Source organism: Pipistrellus hanaki (assembly GCF_964339955.1).
Source record: "Pipistrellus hanaki genome assembly, chromosome: 8".
Classification (NCBI taxonomy): domain Eukaryota; kingdom Metazoa; phylum Chordata; class Mammalia; order Chiroptera; family Vespertilionidae; genus Pipistrellus; species Pipistrellus hanaki.
The window spans coordinates 42752354-42766199 of NC_140510.1; the positions used below are offsets into that span (position 1 = coordinate 42752354).

The window sequence follows — 13846 nt, forward strand, 5'->3', positions numbered from 1 at the left end:
GTTGGCTTTCTCTAAGTGTTTTATCCAGGACGTTGTTCAGTTATTGCCAGTACTTCATCCTCTGTACCTCTGCCACTTAGGCTTTGGTGGTCATATCACCAAGTTGTATCTTACAGGGATGGTTTCATTTCCCTGGGAGTTTGGTTGCTTCCTTCAGAAAGGCAACAATGACCGCACAGCAGGACTGGAAATCCTGGGATTAGAATAACACCCTGTGTAGGATGAGGGCACCTTGCCTGGAGAAGTTACAGCAACACAAGGCCTATAAGTGTGGTATCTCATTCCCTCTCTGTAGCACTGTGTGCAATTAAGTACTTATCACATGGATTTGGGCAGAGAGATGTGCAAATCCATCTTTCTTAACTGGGGGTTTGCTGGGAAATAAGTTCTCCAGAAGGAGTGACAGAAGCTCAAATTTTTAGAATTTGCCAATCACTGTGTTGTAAATACCCAACACGCATGCCTCCCAATTCAGGGTATGAACATGATGTCACTAGGAAGTCAGGAAGAGGTGCGCAGTCAACTCTGCCCAACCCCAGGCACTCCAACTCCAGCACATGCGTGGCCTCTGCAGGCCCCTCCAAGCTCCAGAGCTCCCTGAGGGGTCAGCCCAGGCCTCTGCTGTGACTGCATCACATTTTAATCTCTCCCTCCCCTTCCTCCTTCTCTCAGCACAGGTGTTGCTCTTGAGAACATGCTCCCATGAGCTTCCTGCATTTATATGATTCTCAAAGTCACTTTCCCAGGGGCCCTGACCTATGATAAGGAGAAATGGGAGAAATAGAAAGTTAAGTCTATTTATTTACATATTAATTTCAGGGAGCGAAAGGGAAAGGGAGAAAGATACAGAAATATTAATGATGAGAGAGAATCATTGATCGGCTTCCTCTCCTGCACACCCCATACTGGGCATCAAGCCCACTACCAGGGCATGTGCCCTAGACTAGAATCAAACCATTAACTCCCAGTTCATAGTTTGACGCTCAATCATGAGCTACACCAGTCAAGTGAAAGTTAAGTGTATTATTATTGACACTTAAAAGAGTGAAAACCCTCTGTTCTTTCTACTAGATCCACTAACTAATTAGATCAACTATTACTTCAATCTGGTTTCCTAATGAACCCCTGAATTTAGCTTGACAAATTAATAAATAGGCTACTCATTGGTGCTTCCCATTTTGTTCTGTCAGTCTTTATTCAAGTCTTTGGTTGCAGACAGACTACACACAAAAAGGATCAAATGCTGACATTTGAGATTCAGAGTGCAATTTCTTTGTTGTTACAAAGAGGGTTATTGCAAGACTAGGAAGACTAAATCACATGTTCAAATATTATTACTATCTTATTGGTCCTATTCTGACACTAAAATACTTCAGAGCTAACTCTGGTCTGGAGGCACACAAAACGAATTGATTCCTTAGAGGTAAATGGCACTGGCAAAGTTCCTTTCTGCCACATGGAGTTAAACAGAAGAGAAGATATTAATGAGCTAGAATAGGATAAAGTAGTAGGGGAGCTATAATTTGTAGGCCTGGTAAAATTGTAACTTAGATAAAAATGTAGGAGACAAATTTTGAGTCTAGGCTATTTCCCCAGAAAAACATAACAATTTATATAGTCAATTTTCAATTATCTGCCTAAGGAAAAAATAGCAATAATGGCAATTATCCAAAAGAGTAGATCGTGAACAAATTCATTTCTAGTTGACTTTAAAATATTGTTTTATATTCTAAAACCAACATTTGAATGCAGTTGCATTTTATATTCTGAAGCATTGAAATGCCTCTAACTTAAATCCTGGAGTTACACTTTAGAATCAAACTAAGACAGTGGCTTACATGTTTCATCTTTGCTCATATAATACACTAGAGGCCTGGTGCACGAAATTCATGCACTTGGGGGGCGGGGGTGTCCTTCAGCCCAACCTGCACCCTCTCCAATCTGGGACCCCTCGGACATCCCTTTCACAATCCAGGACTGCTGGCTCCCAACTGCTTGCCTGCCTGCCTGATTGCCCCTAACCACTTCTGCCTGCCAGCATGATCACCCCCTAACCAATCCCTGCCAGCCCAATCATCCCTAACTGCCCTCCCCTGACAACCTTGACACCCCCAAATGCCCTCCCCTGCATATTCTCTCTTTATTAGATAGGGCTTTATCTTTAACATATTGGACAGCCCTAACTGGTTTGGCTAGGTGGATGGAGCATTGGCCTGCAGACTCAAGGGTCACAGGTTCGATTCTGGTCAAGGGCATGTACCTTGGTTTGAGGTACATACCCAGTGGGGAGTGTGCAGGAGGCAGCTGATCGACGTTTCTCTCTCATAGATGTTTTTAGTTCTCTATCCCTTGCCCTTCCTCTCTGTAAAAAAAAACAAAAAAACAAAACAATAAAATATATTTTTTTAAAAAGAAACATTTAAGATTCCTCCATATTTGCCTGGCTGGTGTGACTCAGTGGTTGAGACCCCAGGCTGCCACAGCTGGGAGAGAATCGCATCTTGGGGGTGGCTGAGACCCCAGCCCAGGCTGTTGCCACTGTCAGGGGATCTCACCTTGGGGGTGCAGTGCCCCCTGCCAGGCTGAGACCCCAGCCTAGGCTGCCAGCGCTGGCAGGGGATCACACCGTAGGTGTGTGGCAAGACCCAAGCCCAGGTTGCCTGCACTGGGAGGGGATCACACCATGGGGCTGCAGCACCCCTGCCAGGCTGAGTCCCCATCCCAGGCTGCTGGCACTGACAGGGGATTGTGCAGTGGGAGAGCAACAAGACCCAGCCCAGGCTACCTGCACTGGCAGGGGATCATGCCTTGGGGAGTGAATTTTTTTGTTTTTTATAAAGGGTCAGGAGGGCCTCTGGGCAGCATTCCACCAGGCCACTTACTCTGCAGGCTCTCAGTGTCACCCCTCTCTGAGACGGGGGACTCCAGTGGGGCTGAGAGGACTGGGCACCGCCATCTTGTGGCTATGGGAGCTGCCATTTTCTCACGGAGTGATGGTTAATTTGCATATTACTCTTTTATTAGATAGTATTTCTGCTGTCTGTATTACTGCTGAGGTATTGTAACCTCTAAGGATAATGTTAAATTTATCCTGAAGTAGGGGAAATTTATATCTATATGTTTCTTTTCCTAGCACTGATGATAAGTAAATACTTATTTGGTTGAAAGGATACCCTGCTTCAATCACTTTGCCTGGTTAAAGTTAATTTTTAAAATATTTTGTGTCAAAAAATTTTTAAATGATTTGGTCAAGGTAAAGAGTTATGTCTAAGTAAGATATGAGATGTTTAAACTGAAATATCTGCCCATGGAAAATTGAGGTGTCTTTATTTACATTTGTAAACATTTTCCACATGTATTTTGGCCCTGGTTTAGTTATGTTTATTCAGTAAATGCTAATATGTATAACATTTTATAACAACACCTGGCATAGGGCCTGGATCATGTTAATAATCAGTAACTGCTTGTTTCCTTCATTACTTGCATCTTTCCTTTTCTTCATTCAATAGCTTTGTATAAAATGGTTCACATTAATGCTCATATACTTTACTAAATGTCTACATTTTATCCCACTCTTTCTTTGTATAGAAAATTTCATAAAAGCAAAAACTTAACTCAACCAGCATAGCTCAATGGTTAAGCTTCAACCTATGAACCAGGAGGTCATGGTTTGATTCCCGGTCAGGGCACATGCCCAGGTTGTGGGCTCGATCCCCAGTGTGGGGTGTGCAGGAGGCAACTGGTCAATGATTCTCTCCCATCATTGATGTTTCTATCTTTCTCTCTCTCTCTCCCTTCTTTTCTGAAATCAATATATATATATATATTTAAAGCGAAAACTTAAAATATATATATATATATGCTAGAGTAATATATTCCTGGTGTTATTTTGCCTGTGTCAACATTCAATACATTTCAATTCTAAAAGCTACCTCTATAGAAATTGATTGATCAATAATAAGCAAATAATTTATTAAGCTCCCTAGCATTTTAAAGAATGAGGACTTATGCTGACTGAAAATTGACCACATGCTCTCCTGTCTCATTCTTAGTCATGTGGCACACTCCCATTCTAGAACAGTATATTTTTTTCCATAAGCAGAAGATTCTCAGGCATGCAGTGTCTTTGGTTGTTTGCTTTGGGACTCTTTTTAGTGTTTGACTTGATAAGTATTTGTTTGACCAAAGTTGATTCTCTCCCCATTTAAAGATCCAGTTGGCTTGTAACCTGATCAAATCCAGGCAGTCTGAGAGTGGTCATAAGTAAAAGTGAAGGTCTTAAGTTAAAGGGAAGATACTCATGTCTAAAATACCCAGTTCTACCACAGATTAGCTAAGTGTCTTTGCCCAAGTGGCTTCAGCCCTCTGGCCCCCTTTCATCATTTTGAAATTAAAGACATTGCCCTAGATCTTAGGTCACAATTGGCTACCCAGGAGCTAATCCTGACCCTCAGGGATGCTTTCACTTTACCCTTGTTTGACCTACACAACGTTTTGTTTTGTTTCATTGAATTCTAAATATAAATTCATGAGGCTTCACATAAAAATCTGTATTTCTCTCTTCCTTGAAAGTGTGCAGTAGTGGCATTGAGCTTGTTTTTCCTTGTGGCATCAATGAAAACCATCAGCTAGACATGAGCAGTGCTGCCCCCTTCAGGTGAGACATGAGCTCACAAGTTCACCACAGGCCTACTCTCTCTCCCCTATTGTCTCACACTCAGTGGGCTCCCTCATTTAACCTACTTGTCTGGTCTTGTAGGCATATGGGTTTGCAATTCTAGGACCAGCTCTGACCCTTATTTGTTCATTTATTCTTTTTCATTTGACCAACCTGTGTTCAGTGCTTACCCACATGCCATTCTGTGTACTGTCCTTATAGACTAAATGTGTCTATTTTTTTTTAAATGACAAATTATTCAATCTTGATTTCTCAGAGCCTGGTTAATTTTCTTGTTTATAAAGTTCTTCCTTTTCTTGTTATCCGCATAGGATTCTGCAGTTTTTAAGCAGCAGCTTCTCCTGGCACGGCCATTACAGATGTCCTCATCACAGGTGGAGACCAAGCTTTGTGCCCGGCACCTGTGGTAAGAAGAGCACAGCACGTTCGGCCCAACAGGTAGGAGAATTGTTCCGTTATGTAGGCCGTCACTGTGGAAAACTAACAGCAATTCTATAAAATCAGAAATCAGCACCTAAGGACTAATGAGAAGAGAGAAAAGTTTAGTCTTTTTCTTTTAGGAATGTTTACCTGCTATAATATGTACAAGTGCCCTTGCCAAAAAAGGAAAAAAAAATAACAAAAAAGTCCTATTTAAACATTTATATTTTAATATTCAAAATTCATATTTATATCTATGAACCGTTAGGCTGGTTTTAGTGGTGGCCTCTTTTAAGATTAAATATTAGGGAACTAAGCACATGCCTTAGGTGACTGGAGACATCATCTATTAAAAACCCATTTCTCCAAAGCCACAGCTAATTGATTCTTGAAACTTCTTTGCTAAAATAACCTTGTCTCACGGGCAATTGTACTTCAATTATTTCTTATTTCACTGGAAAATAATAGTGCTTTATATAGAAAATGGTAGTAGAGTTATAAAGAAGTATCTAAAATAACAAAGCAATCATTTAAAATGTTTTTATTTAAACCGATTTTTAAAAGCAAGAGAAATACTCAGAATATTCCTTTATATACTGATTGCCCTAAATAGCATCATAACTTAATAAAAATGATTGCAGATTTCTCATTTTTGTGACTCAAGAAAAAAAGTACCAAATGGGCAAGAAGATACTTTAATCACACTTTTTTTTTTTTTTTTTTTTTTTTTTTTTTTTTTTTTTTTTTTTATCTCCCATCATCATCACCTCTGTGATTTGGGCCAGTAACTTAAGCTCTTTAAACTACAGTTTTTGCCCATACAAGGGGATAGTTATTTCAGACTGCCCTTCTATACCACGCTCAGCTTGACAATGGAGTACATCTATTAGTGGTGGGTGAGAGGGTAGCTCTAAGCTAATTCCCTATAAGCTAATTTGCTGAAAGTAAATCCAGGAAAATGCCAATTCTTAAAATTAGTTTATTCTGTTCATTATTTACAGTGTGTAGAGCGATTTGCATTGGCTGTGTTGGCTTTCACTGCCTTTGGAGATTTCTGTGAGGTTTTAATTGATAGTTTTCCAATTTGCTTTGGAGCAGCATTTGAAGGAATGCCCAGCCTGTCTTTGCTTTAGTCCCTGCCATTATATGTAGGGTCTTCTGATAAGGAGCCATGGAGAGGTGCCACACAGCCAGAAAAGATATGAGACTATCACTAGGAAGAATTTACAAATTCAAGACAAATATATCATTACTTAAATATATTAGGCAGAGTGACCAGTTTTGATAACTGTGTCATAGAATTAGTGTGCTGGCATGGTCCTTCCTCTTAGGGATCTTCTGGTTCAACTAGAGGCCCCATGTACTTGGGGTGGGGGTCCCTCAGTCTGGCCTGTGCTGTCTTACAGTCCCAGAGCAGGCCAAAGCAATCAGTCGGGTATCCTTAGCACTGCTGCGGAGGTGGAGAGTCTCCCGCCACTGCAGCTGCGCTTGCCAGCCGTGATCCAGGCTTCTGGCTGAGAAGCGCTCCCCCTGTGGGAGCACACTGACCACCAGGGGGCAGCTCCTGCATTGAGCGTCGGCCCCCTGGTGGTCAGTGGACATCATAGCAACCAGTTGTCCCACTGTTCAGTCGATTTGAATATTAGCCTTTTATTATATAGGATGGTCTTTGGTTGATTACCTCCCACCCTGCATTGAGGGATGAAGGAGGTTGACCAGCTGAGGAGGGACTGCGGAAGGGCTTTAGGACATGTCCAGCCCATCTCCATCTTGCTCAGTCCTGATCAGCCCGTCCTCAGCAACAAGCTAACCCACCGGTCAGAGTGTCTGCCCCCTAGTGGTCAGTGCATGCCATAGTGAGCAGTTGAGTGGCCTTAGCATATCATTAGCATATTACGCTTTGATTGGTTGAATGGATGACTGGACAGCAGGACACTTAGCATATTAGGCTTTTATTACATAGGTTAGTGGAAACAAACTGAAAACAAAACATTATTTATTAAGTAAATAATGAAATTACAAATTGTGATAAGCACTATGAAAAATACAAAAGGGGAGGGAAGAGCTAGAACCTACTTCCAAAAGGCTGGTCAGAGGAGCTGTGAGAGTCAAGGGAGATATTTCTATTCCCCTCCCTTTCCAACCACATAATAGGATTGCATTGCCTTGGTCTCCCTGAGATCTCACAGGGCCTTGGGATTCGGCCTGGCCAATGTGTTGTGCTTCAAAACAACACGTGCCATTTCCTTGATGGAGCATTTAATTGTTGCTCCAGCTCCCTGTGGCATTCTGCCTGGGGGTGTGGTCAAGATATGGTTGTTCTTTGGCCTGGAACTTGGTGTGGCTTCAAAGAACAGAGACCCCTCAGTCAACCAACTTTAAATGTGTAGCATGAGAAAACAACAACAGACTTAAAATGCCTTGAGCCACTGAGATATGGAAGCTATTTGTTAATGCAGCTTTATGGAGAAAATCCTGACTATTACCAGAGGCCTCTGTGAAGAGGCACAGAGATGATTTATAGACTTTAAGACAAGAGACTTTGAGCTTGACTGGTTCACAGAACTGAAAGAAGGCCAACATGGCTGGATTATAGAAAATCAGGGAAAAGCAGCAAATAATCTCTAGAGTTCCTTCTACCCTCTCCTTTCTTTCCTGTTCTGGCTCCGAGGCTGTTCTGATGTTTATATTCTCGGCAATGCTTTCACACAGATTAAGTAGCTTGACTCTAAATATATTTGATTTGTTTACATACATCAAACTCTCACATCTTATCTCCTGCCTCTGGATTATGATCCTTTTTTTATTTTTTATTTTTATCAAGAACTTTGCATGGGGCCATTGACATGATAATGAATCTTTATGCCTCCTCAGGAGCTGAGGGCCTCTATCCTTTCAGTCAACACTGAGATGCACTTGAGTGTATGACTATTCAAAGCTGAGCGGAGGCTTGGGATGGGCTGCAGTTTTGCATTTTGCAATTGAATAATATGTACTATTGTGCAGTTTTTAAGCTCTCAGGTTTTCATATCAATTTCTAATACTCTGGCAACAGAATGTAGGGAAAAGCCCGAACCATTATGGGACTCATCATAGCCTCTGTTAATGTATATGTAGGAGCATTTGCCTTTCGCACTGGTGATCTTGCTTGAAAATAAAACAAAAACCCCTCGCGAAAAAGCAGATTGCAGGAGATGCAGTTCATCTGCTTTGGAAGACAAGAAGAGCTGAGTCAGTCCTCCTTGGATTTGACAACTAAGGTATTTTTTTTTTTATTCCCACACGGCTCAGAGAGAGCCACTGATATCATAACTGCCTTTATTGAGGTTTGGTAGACTTAGAGGAAGCACATCCATTTGATATTACAGTCATTCTTACACCGGTCTTAAAGTTTTAAGGACTTTTTATTGAGGTGAATGAAATCCTGCTTAAGAAAAATAAAGTAGGAGAGGAAAATGGGTCTGAAATTTTAAAATGGCTCTTTGATACAGTTCAGATTCAGTGCTAAGTGCTTTTGTCACTGGAAAGGGACAGGGCTGAGGTGGATCTGTCCCAGAAAGGCTTGGAATGTGTGAGTTCTTGAAATTCATGCAAAAAAAGAATTTAAGACAGGAGTTGAAGTAATTTTGAGAGTATGTTTATTAAAGCTGAGGACCGTGAAACAAAGGAAGGGCTTAGATAGAAGAAACAAGCTCACACCAACAGAGGCGAGCTGGGCTGGGCTGCAGAGACAGAAGTGAGCTGAGGCGGAGCTGCTTCAGGCTTACTGAGAAGTTAGGCAAGAGGAGGGCTCTAAGAGCTTAAGGGAAAGAAAGTTAAAGTTCACCCCTGAGGAAAGGGAGGCACAGATATGTTCAGGGAGAGTGCTCACTGGGTGCTTTGTCTTGAGGGCTTTTATCTGTTTCCTAAAGGCGGGAATTTTAGGGGAAGATCACAACAGATTATTCATCAGCTTTCCAGGTGTAATGCATCAAAATGAGCATGTGGCTGAGTTTGGGATCATTTTCTGGTCAGCTTCACCTCCATCTTGGATTTGTCTGGCTAAAATTGGTGCTTTTGTTATTGATTCCCCTGCCTTTATCCATCCCTGGGCTTAGCTGGCACTAATGGCACTACCTGGACCTCTGTTATCCATCTCTCAGACTAGGGTGACTTAAGCTCCCAGCTCTCTGGTTGGGGAGAGGAGATGTAAACCATCTGCTCCTGTGTCCTCGGTTAGAGAGGACAGGGTTTTGTGATTTATTAGCTGGCTACTCATTGCTCGGGCATTTGTTTAACTGTTTTATCTCCATCTCCCTCCTTCCACTTGTCAAGGAATTGCCCTAGCTTCTTTCATAGGTGTCATTAACCCCTGCAAAGGAGGAAGCAGCCCAGAGAGGTTGTGATCTCCCAGGCAATAAGTAACAAAGAAGGGACTGAGGCCTCTTTCCTGAAGAAGGTCCAGCTGCTCTTTCCTCTGTGCCGCTTAGACTAGAGTGTAAGTGTTTCCTATTCCATAGCCACAGCCAAATCCAAAGTGGCCAAGACCTGCGATTCTAAAACCCGCCAGAGTTGTCCTCTAAAAGATAAATGCTGGGTCAATCTGGATTTATTACGCATCTAGATTCAAAAGAGCCTCTGAACAGAGCTTGTTGTAATAGCTGTGCTTTGCTAATTGTACATCTTCCCTTTGTTCAGCCTCATCCTGTATAATTAGCACAGTCTTGAAAGCAGAAGTTTTCCATGACATTAAAATTCTTACACAGCACACCCTCTAATTATTTCATATTTCCACATTAGGGACTCAGATACTCAGGGGAGGGGGGGATTCTATTTGTTATTTAATTACTTATGGAAGGAGTTCAGCAAGAGAGATGATTAAAATAATTTTAACTTGATGCTAAGATATGTAACTACAGACCAAGGCACAAGCATACATTTTTCTCACACCCTCACCCCCTCCTGACTTTGAACCTCAGCATTTTTTACCTTGGTCTTAGTGATGCCTGTTCAGATCTGTTTCTATCAAGGACTTACCTATCCTTCAAGAATCCCTGAAACCCACTCTTCTATAGGCCTTTCCAAATGGCCACAGTTAAAATTAAGCTCCAGCCGAAACCGGTTTGGCTCAGTGGGTAAAGCGTCAGCCTGCGGACTGAAAGGTCCCAGGTTTGATTCCAGTGAAGGGCATGTACCTTGGTTGCCAGTACATCCCCAGTAGAGGGCGTACAGGAGGTAGCTGAGCAATGTTTCTCTCTCATCGATGTTTCTATCTCTCTCCCTTCCTCTCTGTAAAAAAATCAATAAAATATATATTTTTAAAAATAAAATAAAATTAAGCTCCATCTCCCCATGCTCCGGGGCACTGTGCACTAATCTTACAGCATCTCCCTGCTTTGCACTACAGGGATGGGAGTTGGGGCAGAGATGCCTGGTGACTCGCTCACATGTGTTTTCTCTCTTTTCTTTCTGAGCATATGACTAGACAGCATTTACTTTCTTCCTTTGAGTTGGTTGTGACCACATGATGATTCCTAGCCATGGAATATGAGTGGACATGACCTGCTTCATTTGGGGGCCAGGATTTTTAGGAAGTGGAATTCCTTTCTCCATGTTACTGCCCTCTGCTGCCTTCTCTGTGAGAGAACCCTGAGGCCGTAGGGATGGAGGGAGTCTTGGGTCACCAGGGAAAGGCTCTTGGGTCACCAGGGAAAGGGTGTCTGGCAGAGCAGGAATGCCACCACTAGGTTGTAACACACATAAGGAAATAACTATCTGTTTGTTAAGCTTGGAAACTTAGGGTTTATTCCTTACAGCTGCTACTGTGGATTTATATACCACAGCACGTGCATGTCTGTAAGTGTGTGTCTGTGTGAGTGTGACTCCTATTTTAGAAGTCTCAGAAGAACTGGTACAAAAAATATTATCCTTCACTGTGAGCAAAATTAAACTAAATTGCTGCTTCATTTAGAAATGGAGCAGATGGCCATCAAAACGAAGAGTGGAGGGTACTCTAACATCTTTGGTACAGGAAATGCCATTTTCCCATTTGCAAGTAACTGTCCAGAATTTGTAAATAATCTTATAGGCGACTAATTTAGAGTAGGAAATGAAGGGGGGTACCCAGTTAATTTCAATATTAAAATGTGTTCTAGTTCATTACTCATTCAAATTTTCATCATTATTTCAATCAACAAATAGGTATTGAGCACACTCTACAAGCACCTCAACAGGGCTGATCAGTAACCTACCTGGCCCAGCTCAATCCAAATACACATTCCAGCTACCAAGTCATCACATTACTGCATGTTCACTGACCTTCCCACCCAGGTCCTCAGGTTCCTCGCCTGTAAAAGAATAATGCTATTACCAACTTCTCAGATTAGTTTTTTGTTTTAGTTAGATAATCTATATATATAAAGGCCCAATATGCAAGGTGTCCCCACAGGAATTTGAGTAGGAGTTCAATTGCTTGCTATGACATGTATTGACCACCAGGGGGTGGCATGGAGCAAAGGAAGGCCCTGGCTGCAGCCAGAGAAGATAGACACTGGCCAGCAGCTGGCAGCTGCGATACTAACCCTAGCCATACATGAATTTCATGCACTGGGTCTCTAGTATCTATGTAATGATTGTAAAATATTTAGCACTGTGCTTGATACATGAACTTCATAGGCACTCAATAGATCATATCTCTGGTTCATATTCATTTAGATAAATACTATGGGATTGTATAACAAAGGAATCTGACTAGACTGAGAGAGGGATGTGTAGAACATAACAGTTTCCTCCTTGAAGTGATTTAGGATATGAGAGTTGAGATACTGTATGTGCAAAGGACCAGGGATTTGAGGAAGCATTTTCAAGAAACTGAAAAAGAAAGTTAGGTGGATTATAGAAAGAAAAAAAAAATGCTACTGAATGAGACCATGCAGGGCCTTGGGAACCTCCATGCAGACATGGTGAGAATTTAGCCTTCTTCCTGAACACAATAGAAACTCATTGAATCATTTCAAACAGGTAGTGACACAGAATGATAGGATCAGCCTTTTTTAATTTTAATTTTTTATTTTTTATGATTGCTGTGGCTGGAGTGTGAAGGAAAAAGATCAAAGGGGAAACAGAATGGGCAACCAGACCACTTAAAAAGTTACCATAGGAATCAAGATCAGAAGCACTTGTAGGTTGAATAAGGTGGTGGTAGTGGAGATGGAGAGAATAAAAAGATCCAAGGAATTTCTGCAGTGACATTGGCAGAACATGGTGATGGGTTATGTGGGGAGTTAAGGTAGAGAGATCTGTTAACAATGGTTGTTGGTCTTTTAGATAGACACAGGCACATAGCACAGGGGTAGAAGACCCCGAAAAAGAATCAGGGTTTCAGGATCATGAATTTACTTTTGTACATGCTGCGTTCAGGTGCCCCTCAGATATCAAAGAGCACATGTGCAGTACACAGGTAGATAGATAGGTTTATAGAGCTCCCTACATACATCTGAGGTGAAGTATAAATTTAGAAATTTATTGGCATATGGACAGTTACTGAGGCCGTGGGCTGGAAAAATTTGCATAGAACACAAGCAAAATTTAGACTGAGAAGAAAAAAGGGCCTAGGACCTAACTCCGAGGAACTCATTAGCAAAGGACTGTATTCATCAGGGTTCTCAAAACAAACAGAACCGACAGGATGTGCATATGCGTTATATTTTAAGGAATGGCTCACAGTTGTTCAGGTCTGACCAGTCCAGCTGGCAGGCTGAAGCCTCTGTACTACTTTGGCACATAGTAGGGGTTGTAGCTGGGGTCCTAAGGCAGTCTGCTCCAGGAAGATCAGCCTTTTGTTCTATTCTAATTAGATGAGGCCCACCCATATTATGGAAAGCAAGCTGCTTGACTCAGAGTCCATGAATGAAATATAAATCTCATCTAAACAGACCCTCCCAGAAACATCCAGAATGTTTGACTGAATACCTGAGCACCTTGTCCCAGTCACATTGACCCATAAAACTAACCATCACAAAGACAAAAGGGAAATCAGAAGTGGTGACTGTTTCCCAGGCACTGTACTAGGTGCTAGGGAGACAATCTAAACCATGGTTTCCAGGGTGATCCTGGGAGTCAGACAGCTTGGGTTTGAATCCTGACTTTGCCACTTATTTGCTCTGCCCACTTAAGCAGATGGTTCAGTGACTCCATGTCTCATCTTTAAAATGGGCATAGAATTTCCTAGCTTTGATGGTTGTAAAAACTAAAATAGTTAATGAACAGCAAGGGCCCAGAACACTGACTGAACAGAATAAGTGTTCAATAATATTCTTCCTTATTTTGAATATATTGAATATATATTTGAAAATATTGAATATATATTGAAATATATATATATATATATATATATATATATATATTTTTTTTTTTTTTCAGAGAGGAATGGAGAGGGAGAGATAGAAATATCAATGATGAGAGAGAGTCATTGATCAGCTGCCTCCTGCACAATCCCTAGTTTGGGTTCAAGCTCACAACCTGGGCATATACCCTGACCCGGAATTGAACCACGATCTCCTGGATTATAGGTCAATGCTCAACCATTGTGCCACACCAGCCTGGCTGGTTTTTTTGTTTTGTTTTTTGCCCTACTATGTGCCAAAGTAATTTGTACAGAGAGAGGCAGCCAGTGGAAGATAATTCTCTTTGCTAATTCTGTTGTTATCATATTCAGATTACACCAAAATAATTTTCTCCTTTTCATTTCCTCTTTTCTCTGCCCACCCA

At 41.6% G+C, this 13846-nt stretch overlaps 1 protein-coding gene across 6 annotated transcripts in view; it reads left to right on the forward strand.

Annotated features, from left to right (window-relative positions):
• The window catches only part of B3GALT1 (beta-1,3-galactosyltransferase 1), a 472142-nt gene that overhangs the window by 427500 nt on the left and 30796 nt on the right, over positions 1 to 13846 (forward strand). For all 6 annotated transcript variants that reach the window (XM_084891324.1, XM_084891323.1, XM_084891325.1 and 3 more), the window contains one exon: positions 4990 to 5116. The gene's annotated coding sequence lies outside the window, so the exon portion shown is untranslated. The remainder of the gene's footprint in view (positions 1 to 4989; positions 5117 to 13846) is intronic.